At 42.9% G+C, this 15,391-nt stretch overlaps 1 protein-coding gene and 10 non-coding genes across 11 annotated transcripts in view; 5 read left to right on the top strand and 6 right to left on the bottom strand.

The window, feature by feature from the left end:
* LOC141321784 (uncharacterized) overlaps positions 1-15,391 on the top strand; it is a 239,803-nt gene that overhangs the window by 143,222 nt on the left and 81,190 nt on the right. The gene's annotated exons all lie outside the window — the stretch shown is intronic.
* trnal-cag (transfer RNA leucine (anticodon CAG)) lies at positions 382-464 on the bottom strand. Its single transcript has one exon. It is a non-coding gene; the product is annotated as a tRNA-Leu (tRNA).
* Positions 1,529-1,611, bottom strand: trnal-cag (transfer RNA leucine (anticodon CAG)). Its single transcript has one exon. It is a non-coding gene; the product is annotated as a tRNA-Leu (tRNA).
* Positions 1,899-1,972, top strand: trnam-cau (transfer RNA methionine (anticodon CAU)). Its single transcript has one exon. It is a non-coding gene; the product is annotated as a tRNA-Met (tRNA).
* On the bottom strand, positions 2,673-2,755 carry trnal-cag (transfer RNA leucine (anticodon CAG)). Its single transcript has one exon. It is a non-coding gene; the product is annotated as a tRNA-Leu (tRNA).
* Positions 3,820-3,902, bottom strand: trnal-cag (transfer RNA leucine (anticodon CAG)). Its single transcript has one exon. It is a non-coding gene; the product is annotated as a tRNA-Leu (tRNA).
* trnam-cau (transfer RNA methionine (anticodon CAU)) lies at positions 4,190-4,263 on the top strand. The gene has a single exon. It is a non-coding gene; the product is annotated as a tRNA-Met (tRNA).
* On the bottom strand, positions 4,975-5,057 carry trnal-cag (transfer RNA leucine (anticodon CAG)). The gene has a single exon. It is a non-coding gene; the product is annotated as a tRNA-Leu (tRNA).
* trnam-cau (transfer RNA methionine (anticodon CAU)) lies at positions 5,345-5,418 on the top strand. Its single transcript has one exon. It is a non-coding gene; the product is annotated as a tRNA-Met (tRNA).
* Positions 6,119-6,201, bottom strand: trnal-cag (transfer RNA leucine (anticodon CAG)). The gene has a single exon. It is a non-coding gene; the product is annotated as a tRNA-Leu (tRNA).
* On the top strand, positions 6,489-6,562 carry trnam-cau (transfer RNA methionine (anticodon CAU)). The gene has a single exon. It is a non-coding gene; the product is annotated as a tRNA-Met (tRNA).

Genomic DNA, 15,391 nt, shown 5'->3' with positions numbered 1-15,391 from the left:
TTTTCTTAAGGGTAATATCATGCTGGCATTGGAAATGAAATTCCCTATTAATGGGAAGGCAAGCTTTCGTGAACCTTAAAGCAATGTTGCCTTCATCTTAAGGAAATATTGACTCGATTCTATTACGACTTGACATAGTCTTTCAAGGCATTCTTTAAAAGTGCCTGCAACTTGGTATCGGGGAAGGAGTGACGTCGCACAAACGATAAAACGGAGTAATTCTCAAGTTTAACGGAAGTTACTGCCACTTTATACTAATTCTGACGTCGACTGAAATGTGGTGCTTTGGCAAAGTTAATGCCCTGACACAAGGCAAAGTTGGCAAAGTTACAGCCTTGCGGCTGAAGACCGTAGCTGTTGTCCGTAGCCGAAACTTAAGTCTGTCAGAAGTGGGATTCGAACCCACGCCTCCAGGGGAGACTGCGACCTGAACGCAGCGCCTTAGACCGCTCGGCCATCCTGACACGCTTGCGTGGTGGGAGCTGACCCGTTGCGGCTACACCCAGCTTGTGGTCTGAATCCCTAACGAAATGTTGATTCGATTCAAATATAGCTCCACATGTTCTGCCAAGCGCTGAAGACTGTAGCTGTTATCCGAAGCCAAAGGACAAAGGACAGTTCTGTCGGAAAAGTGGGATTCGAACCCACACCTCCAGAGGAGACTGCGACCTGAACGCAGCTTTTGGATCTACGCCCTGCAGGCAGGCACCGACACGCTAGCGCTTCGCATTTCAGACCGGTCATCCCGCCGGCCTCGTTGGCGCAGTTAGGCAGCGCGTCAGTCTCATAATCTGAAGGTCGTGCCTCACACGGGGCAGCGTGGTGCCTTTTGATAGCTGAGAGCGCTTACACGACAGAGCGGGCTTCTCTGTTCCCGTCCGCCTGCTTGTCTCCTTCGCCTGAGGGAAAAAGGCCACAGCTCATCTGAAGGGTGGACGACACGACATTGCGGGAGAAACTGTGAGTTTCCAGGTAAATTCCCTAAATCCCATCCAGCGACATTGCATTCAGTCCTAGGCCACCCTTTGACATGCAATATAATCGAAATTCAGTGTTCACGCTGGGCTAATGCTGAATGAATGCAGGAATACCATCCCTGTCGTATTCATGTAACATGTGGCGGTGTTCTTGTGAGGTTTTCTTAAGGGTAATATCATGCTGGCATTGGAAATGAAATTCCCTATTAATGGGAAGGCAAGCTTTCGTGAACCTTAAAGCAATGTTGCCTTCATCTTAAGGAAATATTGACTCGATTCTATTACGACTTGACATAGTCTTTCAAGGCATTCTTTAAAAGTGCCTGCAACTTGGTATCGGGGAAGGAGTGACGTCGCACAAACGATACAACGGAGTAAGTCTCAAGTTTAACGGAACGCCCGTCGGCGTTATTGCCACTTTATACTAATTCTGACGTCGACTGAAATGTGGTGCTTTGGCAAAGTTAATGCCCTGACACAAGGCAAAGTTGGCAAAGTTACAGCCTTGCGGCTGAAGACCGTAGCTGTTGTCCGTAGCCGAAAATTAAGTCTGTCAGGGGTGGGATTCGAACCCACGCCTCCAGCGGAGACTGCGACCTGAACGCAGCGCCTTAGACCGCTCGGCCATCCTGACACGCTTGCGTCGTGGGAGCTGACCCGTTGCGGCTACACCCAGCTTGTGGTCTGAATCCCTAACGAAATTTTGATTCGATTCAAATATAGCTCCACATGTTCTGCCAAGCGCTGAAGACTGTAGCTGTTATCCGAAGCCAAAGGACAAAGGACAGTTCTGTTGGAAAAGTGGGATTCGAACCAACACCTCCAGAGGAGACTGCGACCTGAACGCAGCTTTTGGATCTACGCCCTGCAGGCAGGCACCGACACGCTAGCGCTTCGCATTTCAGACCGGTCATCCCGCCGGCCTCGTTGGCGCAGTTAGGCAGCGCGTCAGTCTCATAATCTGAAGGTCGTGAGTTCGAGCCTCACACGGGGCAGCGTGGTGCCTTTTGATAGCTGAGAGCGCTAACACGACAGAGCGGGCTTCTCTGTTCCCGTCCGCCTGCTTGTCTCCTTCGCCTGAGGGAAAAAGGCCACAGCTCATCTGAAGGGTGGACGACACGACATTGCGGGAGAAACTGTGAGTTTCCAGGTAAATTCCCTAAATACCATCCAGCGACATTGCATTCAGTCCTAGGCCACCCTTTGACATGCAATATAATCGAAATTCAGTGTTCACGCTGGGCTAATGCTGAATGAATGCAGGAATACCATCCCTGTCGTATTCATGTAACATGTGGCGGTGTTCTTGTGAGGTTTTCTTAAGGGTAATATCATGCTGGCATTGGAAATGAAATTCCCTATTAATGGGAAGGCAAGCTTTCGTGAACCTTAAAGCAATGTTGCCTTCATCTTAAGGAAATATTGACTCGATTTTATTACGACTTGACATAGTCTTTCAAGGCATTCTTTAAAAGTGCCTGCAACTTGGTATCGGGGAAGGAGTGACGTCGCACAAACGATAAAACGGAGTAATTCTCAAGTTTAACGGAAGTTACTGCCACTTTATACTAATTCTGACGTCGACTGAAATGTGGTGCTTTGGCAAAGTTAATGCCCTGACACAAGGCAAAGTTGGCAAAGTTACAGCCTTGCGGCTGAAGACCGTAGCTGTTGTCCGTAGCCGAAACTTAAGTCTGTCAGAAGTGGGATTCGAACCCACGCCTCCAGGGGAGACTGCGACCTGAACGCAGCGCCTTAGACCGCTCGGCCATCCTGACACGCTTGCGTGGTGGGAGCTGACCCGTTGCGGCTACACCCAGCTTGTGGTCTGAATCCCTAACGAAATGTTGATTCGATTCAAATATAGCTCCACATGTTCTGCCAAGCGCTGAAGACTGTAGCTGTTATCCGAAGCCAAAGGACAAAGGACAGTTCTGTCGGAAAAGTGGGATTCGAACCCACACCTCCAGAGGAGACTGCGACCTGAACGCAGCTTTTGGATCTACGCCCTGCAGGCAGGCACCGACACGCTAGCGCTTCGCATTTCAGACCGGTCATCCCGCCGGCCTCGTTGGCGCAGTTAGGCAGCGCGTCAGTCTCATAATCTGAAGGTCGTGCCTCACACGGGGCAGCGTGGTGCCTTTTGATAGCTGAGAGCGCTTACACGACAGAGCGGGCTTCTCTGTTCCCGTCCGCCTGCTTGTCTCCTTCGCCTGAGGGAAAAAGGCCACAGCTCATCTGAAGGGTGGACGACACGACATTGCGGGAGAAACTGTGAGTTTCCAGGTAAATTCCCTAAATCCCATCCAGCGACATTGCATTCAGTCCTAGGCCACCCTTTGACATGCAATATAATCGAAATTCAGTGTTCACGCTGGGCTAATGCTGAATGAATGCAGGAATACCATCCCTGTCGTATTCATGTAACATGTGGCGGTGTTCTTGTGAGGTTTTCTTAAGGGTAATATCATGCTGGCATTGGAAATGAAATTCCCTATTAATGGGAAGGCAAGCTTTCGTGAACCTTAAAGCAATGTTGCCTTCATCTTAAGGAAATATTGACTCGATTCTATTACGACTTGACATAGTCTTTCAAGGCATTCTTTAAAAGTGCCTGCAACTTGGTATCGGGGAAGGAGTGACGTCGCACAAACGATACAACGGAGTAATTCTCAAGTTTAACGGAACGCCCGTCGGCGTTATTGCCACTTTATACTAATTCTGACGTCGACTGAAATGTGGTGCTTTGGCAAAGTTAATGCCCTGACACAAGGCAAAGTTGGCAAAGTTACAGCCTTGCGGCTGAAGACCGTAGCTGTTGTCCGTAGCCGAAAATTAAGTCTGTCAGGGGTGGGATTTGAACCCACGCCTCCAGCGGAGACTGCGACCTGAACGCAGCGCCTTAGACCGCTCGGCCATCCTGACACGCTTGCGTCGTGGGAGCTGACCCGTTGCGGCTACACCCAGCTTGTGGTCTGAATCCCTAACGAAATTTTGATTCGATTCAAATATAGCTCCACATGTTCTGCCAAGCGCTGAAGACTGTAGCTGTTATCCGAAGCCAAAGGACAAAGGACAGTTCTGTTGGAAAAGTGGGATTCGAACCAACACCTCCAGAGGAGACTGCGACCTGAACGCAGCTTTTGGATCTACGCCCTGCAGGCAGGCACCGACACGCTAGCGCTTCGCATTTCAGACCGGTCATCCCGCCGGCCTCGTTGGCGCAGTTAGGCAGCGTGTCAGTCTCATAACCTGAAGGTCGTGAGTTCGAGCCTCACACGGGGCAGCGTGGTGCCTTTTGATAGCTGAGAGCGCTTACACGACAGAGCGGGCTTCTCTGTTCCCGTCCGCCTGCTTGTCTCCTTCGCCTGAGGGAAAAAGGCCACAGCTCATCTGAAGGGTGGACGACACGACATTGCGGGAGAAACTGTGAGTTTCCAGGTAAATTCCCTAAATACCATCCAGCGACATTGCATTCAGTCCTAGGACACCCTTTGACATGCAATATAATCGAAATTCAGTGTTCACGCTGGGCTAATGCTGAATGAATGCAGGAATACCATCCCTGTCGTATTCATGTAACATGTGGCGGTGTTCTTGTGAGGTTTTCTTAAGGGTAATATCATGCTGGCATTGGAAATGAAATTCCCTATTAATGGGAAGGCAAGCTTTCGTGAACCTTAAAGCAATGTTGCCTTCATCTTAAGGAAATATTGACTCGATTCTATTACGACTTGACATAGTCTTTCAAGGCATTCTTTAAAAGTGCCTGCAACTTGGTATCGGGGAAGGAGTGACGTCGCACAAACGATAAAACGGAGTAATTCTCAAGTTTAACGGAACGCCCGTCGGCGTTACTGCCACTTTATACTAATTCTGACGTCGACTGAAATGTGGTGCTTTGGCAAAGTTAATGCCCTGACACAAGGCAAAGTTGGCAAAGTTACAGCCTTGCGGCTGAAGACCGTAGCTGTTGTCCGTAGCCGAAACTTAAGTCTGTCAGAAGTGTGATTCAAACCCACGCCTCCAGGGGAGACTGCGACCTGAACGCAGCGCCTTAGACCGCTCGGCCATCCTGACACGCTTGCGTGGTGGGAGCTGACCCGTTGCGGCTACACCCAGCTTGTGGTCTGAATCCCTAACGAAATGTTGATTCGATTCAAATATAGCTCCACATGTTCTGCCAAGCGCTGAAGACTGTAGCTGTTATCCGAAGCCAAAGGACAAAGGACAGTTCTGTCGGAAAAGTGGGATTCGAACCCACACCTCCAGAGGAGACTGCGACCTGAACGCAGCTTTTGGATCTACGCCCTGTAGGCAGGCACCGACACGCTAGCGCTTCGCATTTCAGACCGGTCATCCCGCCGGCCTCGTTGGCGCAGTTAGGCAGCGCGTCAGTCTCATAATCTGAAGGTCGTGAGTTCGAGCCTCACACGGGGCAGCGTGGTGCCTTTTGATAGCTGAGAGCGCTTACACGACAGAGCGGGCTTCTCTGTTCCCGTCCGCCTGCTTGTCTCCTTCGCCTGAGGGAAAAAGGCCACAGCTCATCTGAAGGGTGGACGACACGACATTGCGGGAGAAACTGTGAGTTTCCAGGTAAATTCCCTAAATACCATCCAGCGACATTGCATTCAGTCCTAGGCCACCCTTTGACATGCAATATAATCGAAATTCAGTGTTCACGCTGGGCTAATGCTGAATGAATGCAGGAATACCATCCCTGTCGTATTCATGTAACATGTGGCGGTGTTCTTGTGAGGTTTTCTTAAGGGTAATATCATGCTGGCATTGGAAATGAAATTCCCTATTAATGGGAAGGCAAGCTTTCGTGAACCTTAAAGCAATGTTGCCTTCATCTTAAGGAAATATTGACTCGATTCTATTACGACTTGACATAGTCTTTCAAGGCATTCTTTAAAAGTGCCTGCAACTTGGTATCGGGGAAGGAGTGACGTCGCACAAACGATAAAACGGAGTAATTCTCAAGTTTAACGGAAGTTACTGCCACTTTATACTAATTCTGACGTCGACTGAAATGTGGTGCTTTGGCAAAGTTAATGCCCTGACACAAGGCAAAGTTGGCAAAGTTACAGCCTTGCGGCTGAAGACCGTAGCTGTTGTCCGTAGCCGAAACTTAAGTCTGTCAGAAGTGGGATTCGAACCCACGCCTCCAGGGGAGACTGCGACCTGAACGCAGCGCCTTAGACCGCTCGGCCATCCTGACACGCTTGCGTGGTGGGAGCTGACCCGTTGCGGCTACACCCAGCTTGTGGTCTGAATCCCTAACGAAATGTTGATTCGATTCAAACATAGCTCCACATGTTCTGCCAAGCGCTGAAGACTGTAGCTGTTATCCGAAGCCAAAGGACAAAGGACAGTTCTGTCGGAAAAGTGGGATTCGCACCCACACCTCCAGAGGAGACTGCGACCTGAACGCAGCTTTTGGATCTACGCCCTGCAGGCAGGCACCGACACGCTAGCGCTTCGCATTTCAGACCGGTCATCCCGCCGGCCTCGTTGGCGCAGTTAGGCAGCGTGTCAGTCTCATAACCTGAAGGTCGTGAGTTCGAGCCTCACACGGGGCAGCGTGGTGCCTTTTGATAGCTGAGAGCGCTTACACGACAGAGCGGGCTTCTCTGTTCCCGTCCGCCTGCTTGTCTCCTTCGCCTGAGGGAAAAAGGCCACAGCTCATCTGAAGGGTGGACGACACGACATTGCGGGAGAAACTGTGAGTTTCCAGGTAAATTCCCTAAATCCCATCCAGCGACATTGCATTCAGTCCTAGGCCACCCTTTGACATGCAATATAATCGAAATTCAGTGTTCACGCTGGGCTAATGCTGAATGAATGCAGGAATACCATCCCTGTCGTATTCATGTAACATGTGGCGGTGTTCTTGTGAGGTTTTCTTAAGGGTAATATCATGCTGGCATTGGAAATGAAATTCCCTATTAATGGGAAGGCAAGCTTTCGTGAACCTTAAAGCAATGTTGCCTTCATCTTAAGGAAATATTGACTCGATTCTATTACGACTTGACATAGTCTTTCAAGGCATTCTTTAAAAGTGCCTGCAACTTGGTATCGGGGAAGGAGTGACGTCGCACAAACGATAAAACGGAGTAATTCTCAAGTTTAACGGAAGTTACTGCCACTTTATACTTATTCTGACGTCGACTGAAATGTGGTGCTTTGGCAAAGTTAATGCCCTGACACAAGGCAAAGTTGGCAAAGTTACAGCCTTGCGGCTGAAGACCGTAGCTGTTGTCCGCAGCAGAAACTTAAGTCTGTCAGAAGTGGGATTCGAACCCACGCCTCCAGGGGAGACTGCGACCTGAACGCCAGCTGCCGAAGGATAGTCCGACAATATTTTGGAAATGTCGAGCAATGTTGAACTGCGCAGCCAATCACGTCGAAGCACTATAACATTTGGGCCAATCGCGTCGAAGCGCTTCAACATTTCCAGCCAATCATAAAGCGCTATTCTTAACATTTTCTTAACATTTTCGACATTTGACCAATCAGAGTAGAAGAGAATGTCGACGGCACGTTTTCGCGTATTGCCGCTAGGCGGAGGAGTCAGCGTTCTAGTCAGGTGTCAATCAAGTTGCCGAACCGAGCCGAAGGTGTACGAAAGAATGACATATCCTCAGGGGGCGTGTCAGAGGTCAAAAAAGTTCAGTACTGAAGTTCATGACCTACGACGAGCATCATTGCTACGGAGTTCAGCATCATTTTTACAGAAAACAGCGAAATTGTATTTTTATAACCAAGTACAGCATTATCACGGACTACAACAGGTAAGAACATGGTCTAATTGAAAACTTCTTTATGTTTTATGTATTTTTCCAAATGAGTGTATAATTTTTATTTTTTATTTTAAAACTGTTTCATCGAGTGCGAGAAAAAATGTCTGGCAAACCAACAAAATCGCATAAAGCGATGTCGGACGCTGAATGGGTTTCACGTCTAAAAAAGTTTGCCAGCACAGGAATTTGGCCATCAAATGAGGGTAACAGGCCAGCCCCTCGACAGAAGAAGTGGTACGAGATTTATCAAAGGGTGAGTGTGAGTTTGTTACCTTTGCCTGATAGAGCAATAAAAAAGTTGTTTATTGTTGACTTGTATTATTGAACATTAATATAGTCTCTTTGTTTAATGTATTTGCATAACAGAACAACATATTAGGCCTCAATACAAACATGTACCTGATCTCATTCATTAGAACAATGTAATGTGATGGTTGCGTTATTTTATGGTTTTCACTAATGTAAACCAGGTGTCATTATTGTTTATAGATATTTATGTTGGTAATGTTGCAGGTATTTTAAGATTTATGTCATACTGTTAAAGAAAAGCTCCATTAAAGACTTTTGAGTACTGTTAGATACAGAGATTTGAAAAGGTGGGGGAAGGGATAGTAAATGAATGGTGTGTAACTGTATTGTATGTATGTATATATATATATATATATATATATATATATATATATATATATATATATATAAGAAAAATATGACTCATGTTCTAGAGATTAATAAATAGATAAATAAATGTAATGAAGCATTTTATGCCATATTTTATGCCCTTGTATTGTGCATTGCATTTGTTATAAATTTGTTATAATTGCATACAGATTGAAAAATGTCCGATGCAGTCTCGTGGCCAGATGACCTTGCTTGGAGGTGTGCTGAAATGCATTTGTGGCTTTCACACTCCAAAGGTAACATTAATTTAGCAAGTATTTTTTTGTTATTATTATTTACTGAAATTGTTTCCTTTCTGAATTGTTACATGTATTTTTGTGGTTGTCTTAAGCAGCCCACTGCCTCTGCTGGACCAGCACAAAAGGTTGTGGAACAACCTGCTGCTGCTTCTGGAACAGCAAAGAAGGCCATGGAGCAGAGTCAGCCTGGCCCCCAGTCCCATCTCCAGCCCCAGCCTCATCCCGACCCCCAGCCCCAGCCTACTGCACCTGTAGTAAGAAGAGCACCACATTTGCCAATGGTAAAAGAATTAAAACATTTTTTAAGCATTGAAGTATAAGTTCAGTTCAAATCTGAGGAAGTATAGAAAGTCAGAAGAAAAAAATAAAAGCAAGAAGATTAGAAGTGTTGGCTGTGACCTGCTAAATTTCACACCTTTTGAACAATGGGGGTAGCTGTAGTCTCCTGATTGGTCAGTTTGAATGTCTAAGATTTGGTTTTAGTCACATGGTCAAGGATAAAAGAATGTAACCTGTGTGCTTTCTCTCTTTCATCTTTGGCCTATACTTTTGGATTGTCCTCTCTTCCTCTCTAACTGAGCTCTGCCTGGGTTGAAGGTCACTGAGATAGACTCATGGCATCTCTCTCTATAGTTTTCATGTGTTAAAGCTACATTTTCTTTTTTCCATTCTCTATCTCAGGTAACATTCCACATATACACTGGCTGTTATTAAATTTTACACATTTTAATATTTATTCCATAATGCAAACACTTTGTATTTATTTTTAAGATTAACCTAGGTCAATACTGCTAATAAATAATAATTCCTCTTATAAGAACTACACTATCATTCAGAAAGTTTTTTTAAAGGCTCCATTTATTTAAAATAGTAATATTTTTTAAAATTATTAGTTTAAAATAGCTTTAGTTTCATAGATTTCTATGTAAATGATTTGTAAAATGTAATTTATTTAGTAATGTTCAGTATCATGACTACTTTTCCTATCCTATTCAAACACATTTTGTACTTTCACTAAAATGCCTATTTTCTTGACCCCTTTTTAGTTTACCAAACCAAGATTTACTGGTTCTCACATCGCTGCAGCAAAGCCAAATCTTAGTGTGGCTAGGAGACCTTCTCAGGTTGGACACCAGCCCAGCGCAGCAGTGTCTAGTGCCTCTACACCAAGCACCACTGTCACTGTAAGTAATGGCATAATTCACATTGTATTCTATGACGACACTTTCCATGTTCTGTCACATCCAAATTATTACACTTTAAAAAAATATTTTTTTAATATCACAAAACCATTTTAATGAAGAAAAGTGATATTATATAGAATAAACAGAATTCATACACACTACCATTCAAAAGTTTGGGGTCAGTAAGTGTTTTTGTTGTTGTTTTTTTTAATACTTTTATTGAACAGGATGGCATTCTTCAAAAATCTCAGTAAAAACATTTAATGTTACAAAAAATTTCTGTTTGGCATTACAGTTTTTTACAGACGCTAGGACACATTTCTCAAGACTTAGGTCACTTTTGCAAAACTCTTCACACAATTCTCCTAACCGACTTTCAGCTTGGCAAAGCAGTTCATTTCACATTCAAAATGCACTACAACTACCAAAACACTTTATTCAGGTCTCAAATAAACTCATTCTTCCAGAACATTAGCAAAGGTTGACAGCCGACAAACACACTTTGTCACCCACAAAACAATGAGCTAAAAAAACACTAACAACATGTAGCATTACACACTGTTTTCTTGTGTAAAACAAGAACACATCTGTTTATAATTGCAATATATATTGTTTATAACTGCAATATATGTTACTGAAATGAATCAGACATGATGCAGAATTTGTCAATATTTTATGTTGTTTATTTATTTTTATTTTTTTGCACAAAATACAAGAATTTGTATACACACCATCCACTGATACAGATAAAATAGTACTGCTAATGTACTCGCATTTTTAGATTTGAAATATGTTTCAATAAAATATTGCTGTTGAATGTTGCTGTCTTATTCAGTTTTGCATTATGTTATTGTTTTGAACATGAGTTTAACAGTTTTGAAAACAGTATGTAAGCATGTGCAAAATGTCCTGTACGTACAAAGATTTTTGTCAGTTGTTGTGTCTGAGTGAGAAAAGAATTCATGAAATTTGAGAGATGTAGTCATTGAATGCATTTTGTGCCAAAACAATGATAATTGATCCTCAGTTTAGCTCACATAGACTTCTGTTGTGCTCACTGTGTGAAGAGTTTTGCAAAAGTGACCTAAGTATTGAGAAATGTGTCCTAGCATCTGTAAAAAAACTGTAATGCTGTCCTTCAAACTTAATTCTGAAAAACTCAAATGATGCAGTTTTATTAGGCATTAGCCATTTTCTTTCTTTTCTACTTCATTTTTGTTTATTGTGAACATTCATTTGAGTACAATCATATAGCATATTTCAAGCTATATGCAATGCTCGATGCAGCCATAGAGTATCTTTACAATATGTAGATATGTACAATTATTTATTTTAACTATAAATTATATTTTGTAAATATGTTTAAAAACAATATATTTAAAAAAAAAAAGAAAAAGAGGGAGGTAACTATATATCCTATATATCTATATATCCTAATTTACTTTTATCCAGAACAACCTCAAATGAACTTCATTATGTACATAGATGCTGAGTACATGCATATTTGCAAACAAATATAAATATATAATCATCTTCTATTTATTTGTAACAACAAAATCAGACCTTCTTTATACATATTCAACCCATTTCCTCCACTTTCCCAGAAACACATCCTTCTTTAAATTAACCAAAAAAAAACTTTAAATCTTTCCATCATTTCCATCAAATAATGTAAGAAATCTTTTCCAATATCTTTTCGATCTATGGTCACATCTATCAATTATCTAAAGTTGGTCTCTCTTGTAACCATTTATGTGAAGCATTTTCAACTAATAGGAATAAATGTTTATTTTCATTAAAAATATTTTTTGAAGGATCATGTAACACTTAAGACTAGAATAATGCTGAAAATATGCTCTTGCCACGACAGAAATAAATTACATATATGTATACATTTATGTGTGCATTTAAGTTGCTGTAATGTTGTGTATTAAAAAAATCAATTATATTTCACTTCATGATTGTACAGACACAAGATCCTCACATTCCAGCCCCTGTCCACAAAGCCACTGCAGATGTGACCAGTGCCGCGGAGCCATGCAGTATTGTCTCAGTAAGTAGATTCATATTCTGTTGGTCTAAAAATGTCAATTAATCATCTGTCACCAGCTAGGTGAAAAAAATCCTAACACTTTGGAAATAAATTTATTTATTCTGTTTTTTTCACTTAAAGTATGTCTAGAGATGTGAAAAGGCTCACATGCCCTGAATTTTTGAATATGACTTTTGGTTACACAAGGTGTCCTTGTTACACGTTACATGTATTTACTATTATAATAACAATTAATTACATGCAAGTGACCCTAAATCAAACCCTAACCCTATAGTAAATACATGTAGTTAATTTATATTACTTAGTACTTAAATGTGTAATTACACTGTAACAAGGATACCTTAAAATAAAGTGTAACTCTTTATTTTAAGGTGTCTTTGTTACAGTGTAATTATACATTTAAGTACCGAGTAATATAATATAGTTTCCTATATGTTCTTACTATATGTTAGGATTAGGGTTTGTTTTAGGGTTACTTGTTATTATAATAGTAAGTACATGTAACATGTGTCACAAGGACACCTTAAAATAAAGTGTTACCTGACTTTTTAACCAGTAGTTTCTTAAAACACATTCAAGCTGAAAAAACAACAACAATGAAACTATGGTAATAATGTCAATTGAGCTGACTTAATCCTAATTTACTAATGATAAACAATTTATAGATGTTAACATTCATGTGTCAAAATAAAGATAGATTGTTTGTAAAATGTATTCTTTTTATATATCAAGCAAGATTTCAGAATATTTTATATTTCATTCCTTTTTTTGGAAGACAGCAATGGGTAATATAAAGTTATCAGTTTCATTGTCATAATAATCATTGTAATACAAAAGGTATTTAAAAGAAAACAATAATTGTAATGATCATTTTATGTAAAAGTAGCCATGCCTAAATAAAATGCTTATTAAATCAATAACCTTACTTGACTAAATGGTTTGTCTTTTTTCCTTTACAGACGGTTCCTTCTGGGACATTATTGCAAGCTCCATCTGCAGTTCCACTTCCTCGTTTGTGGTCAGAGACCTTGCCACCAGAAGATCACAAGTGGATTGGCAAAAGGCTTTTTAAAATGGGGTCCAAGGGAAAGCCAGAGCTCCGTGATGACCTCCAGCTCTGGTATTACCCACCACAGCCAGCACTTACCTACAATCAGGCTCCAGCTCCAGACAGATTCTTTTGTCATGCACTTCTGCTGTGGATGCCGTACAAGCTGTGGAGGGTCAAGATTCTCTGTCCCAATCCTGCCTGCGGACAGCATCAGCTGACAGGAGGTGGTCTGCACAAAAGGGCACGGCAGGTTCTGGACATCGACAGAATGTACAGCATGGTCACAGAAACCCTCATCTGTACCAAGTGTAGAGCCTCGCATGTGTCCTGGAGTCAGACAGTCCTGCAACAGCTAGATCTGGGTCATCGCTCTGAGTTTCGGGTCATCCTCACGCGGAAGTAAGCACACTTTCATTCTGCATCCTGTTGTTAGGCCATCATCACATACATATGCAAATACTTTACAAATCAAATAAGTAAAATATATGAATGTGTGCATTTTGCTTTTTCTAAGGTATGCCTGTGATATGCGGGTCATCCGGCTACTGCGTGAGCGTAGCTTAGGCAACAGCCCCACGCGAGTGATAAAGCAGCTGCGTGAAAACCACAGCGAGGAGTGGCTCCAGCGTCTGGCCCGATACACCACCCAGTGTGTTGACTTCCTAAATCGACCCGGAGTGTTGCCAGTAAAATTCCAGGAACCCCCACAGCCTACAGTGGTGCCAAGCTGCAAGTGGCTACTCACCGTGTACAGCCAAGACATCCTAACAAGGCTGGATGAAATCCATGCAAAGATAACATCCACCTATGGCTCTGTCTTGAAGATGGATTCTACTAAAAAGGTTAGTTGTGGATTTTTGTTTATTAATGCTGTTGTTTATACACACAACACAGCACTATATCTGTATTTTACATGGTGTGATGTTTGATTGCATTTTCAGCATGTTTCATATCATGTCTTATTACAGATAACCAAGAAGCTGGCTGGGACAGCGAGGGGAACGGGACTCTGGCTTACCTCTGTTGGCAATGAGTTTGGTCAGGTGCTCATAAGTGTGCTGACAGCCCAGGAAGGAGCAGGACTGGATATGATGGTAGACGGTCTGGTGAAGAGATACCAACAGGCTGGTGTGGATCCACCTGCTGTGTTGTACGTGGACTGTGGGTGCTGCACCGAGGTGGGCGAGACCAAGCTGAAAAACAGATTCAGAGGTTGGCCAGATCTCATGATACGCTTGGACATCTGGCATTTTATGCGCAGGATTGCCTTGGGGTGTACAACTGATGCCCATCAGCTGTACCCCATCTTCATGTCACGGCTATCAGCGTGCATCTTTGAATGGGATGCGGCTGATCTCTCTGTGCTTCGCAAAGCAAAGAGAGCTCTGTTGATGTCCCAGGGTTGGCCTTCGCTGGCAGATGAAGATGTCAACAAGCATCTTACCAGGGATGAGCTGGCTCTACATTGCCGGAGGAGGACCCGTGGAGAGGAGACTACCATCCTTCTCCTTGAACGGCTGTTTACAGAGCTCCTGAGCAGCAAGGGCAATGACTCCCTGGGTGTTCCTCTCCTGGACCAAAAAAGGATGGAGCACATCTGGAGTGTCCAGAAGAAGCATGTTAAGTGCATCCAAGACCCCCCTGGTGTTGTGCTCTATATAGAGACAGGGAGCTTGACCAAGGGAGGTGTGCTTCTAAAGACATACAGATGTGCCAGAGGCTCCACTTCTCTCGAGTCCTTTCACCTACACCTGAACCGTTTCATCCCAGGTATGTCTCTGTCACACTCACTGTGCATATATATATAAAAAGCATTACATGTCTTTGTGTGTTTCTTTAACACTCACCTTAACACTGTTGTGTCCATTTACAGGGACCAGTGCAAACAGTCTGAACTTTCAGATTTATCTGTTGGAGGGACTACACCGGTGGAACCAGGACAGGGAGTCTGCTTCATTGTCAGCAGAACCATCAGCTTTATGCAGCTACACAGGAGAACTTGTTCACTGTGTGAACAGCAACTATGAAAAGCTGTTTGGCAAGAAAGTGGTTCCAACATTTTGTTCCCCTGCATGCTACACCGGTAAGAAAAATTGTTATTGTTAATGAACTTAGAATTTCTGTGTAATCTCAGTCTATGTATTTAACTCTACAAAGTCTACTGTCATGATTGATATGCAAATTTCTAAGGCTTCTAAATTATCGACATTATCCAAACTTTATTGATAGTTTATACTTTTCATCAAAAAAGGCATTAAGAAAATCATGTTGCATGTAAGTATCGGATATGATACAATAGGTATTTGAGGAATATTTATTTGTACGTCTCTCAATTATCATTTGTATTGTATTGCATTATGTGTTTTTGCATATGTTTTTTCCTCCTCAATGATTCAACATTGT

This window comes from Garra rufa, chromosome 1 (genome assembly GCF_049309525.1).
Source record: "Garra rufa chromosome 1, GarRuf1.0, whole genome shotgun sequence".
Lineage (NCBI taxonomy): Eukaryota > Metazoa > Chordata > Actinopteri > Cypriniformes > Cyprinidae > Garra > Garra rufa.
Note: the sequence above shows the minus strand (reverse complement) of the source record. Positions and strands in the feature narration are given on the sequence as shown.